This window comes from Triticum dicoccoides, chromosome 6B (genome assembly GCF_002162155.2).
Source record: "Triticum dicoccoides isolate Atlit2015 ecotype Zavitan chromosome 6B, WEW_v2.0, whole genome shotgun sequence".
NCBI classification, from domain to species: domain Eukaryota; kingdom Viridiplantae; phylum Streptophyta; class Magnoliopsida; order Poales; family Poaceae; genus Triticum; species Triticum dicoccoides.
This window is the reverse complement of record NC_041391.1, coordinates 659,982,490-659,983,774: the sequence shown is the minus strand read 5'-3', so window position 1 is coordinate 659,983,774 and position 1,285 is coordinate 659,982,490. Positions and strand designations below refer to the sequence as shown.

The following is a 1,285-nucleotide window of genomic DNA, read 5'->3' as shown; positions in this document are numbered from 1 at the left end:
TTGAGTCACTGACAAATGGGGCCCACGCTCGGTGGGACACATGTGTCATTGACTCAAAGGTAGGGTAGCCCACGTCAGGGGATCCTCATCCCGCCGGCAGGGGCGACCTCGGGTTTTGTGTTCAGCTTTTTTTAAGTGGCCTATAAGTCAGAAGTCTGTCCTAAAACGCTGCTGTAGAGTATGTTTCTTTTGTTTTGAACTTTGTAAAAGTAAAACTGAACCTGATCACAGGCTTCTTTCAAGTAGCACGAAGCCAGGGTTTATTCTAAAGAAGGGAAATCTATCATACCACTTGGAAAGTCCTGCACGAAGCTACCATTTCTTTTACCGCACCGAAGTACTTGCAAGATCTATTTCAACATTGTTGACATGCCTGTTTGGCCATGTATTCCAATTCCAAGGACAATGGGCAAAATAGCGAGGATTTGGAGGATGATTATTCATTGTATGTGCTTTGCGCTAAGCACTACAAACACAAATGTAGGATGTCTGGTTGGCCATACATTGTAGGATGCCTGTTTGGCCACGTCGCCGTCGCTGTATTTTGTCTCAGACATTTTGCTTCTTGCCGACCTCTTTTCGCAATCGTTAGCAATTTCACCGAGTGTCGCCTGATACTAGGATTGAGATCAAACTCTGAGTGTCGCTTGATACTAGGATTGAAATTAACCCAGAGTTTGATCTGACAATGGTCGCTGCGTCTGTCTCTCGGATAAGATGGACCAAAAAAGAAGAACGAAAACGAAATTTGCACGATAAAGTGTAAACAGACGGAAACCATGAACACACTGTTATCCGTGAAAACTTCAAACAAGATACATAATACATTCTCTCCTCCAACGACCAAGTGAGCTAGGTGAACTAGACTCAATCAATTTATACACGGTGGGGTTATTATTCTGCAAGGGTAGCGGCCGCGGGCAGACTGGGCTCAGTGCTGTCCAGGCAGCTTGTCCTTGATCTTGTCCATGAGGCTCTTCTTCTCGCCGACCCCGTCGGTGCCGTGTGTCCCAGTGCCAGTCGTTCCAGTGTGTCCGTGCTGCCCATGGGTGCCGCCGGTGGCCGTGGTGCCATGCGTCTCCGTGCCGGTCATTCCAGTGTGTCCATGCTGCCCGTAGGTGCCGCCGCCGGCCGGGGTGCCATGTGTCGCCGTGCCGGTGTGTCCCTGCTGCCCATAGGCTCCACCGGTCTGCTGGTGGTCACCGTGGCCACCAGGGAGCTTGTCCTTGATGTTCTCCATGACGCCCTTCTTCTCGCCGGTGCCGTGTGTCCCCGCGTCGGTCAT

The 1,285-nt window shown here is 50.5% G+C and overlaps 1 pseudogene; it reads right to left on the bottom strand.

Annotated features, from left to right (window-relative positions):
- Positions 1 to 763: 763 nt before the first annotated feature.
- Positions 764 to 1,285, bottom strand: part of LOC119323209 — a 2,367-nt pseudogene continuing 1,845 nt past the window's right edge.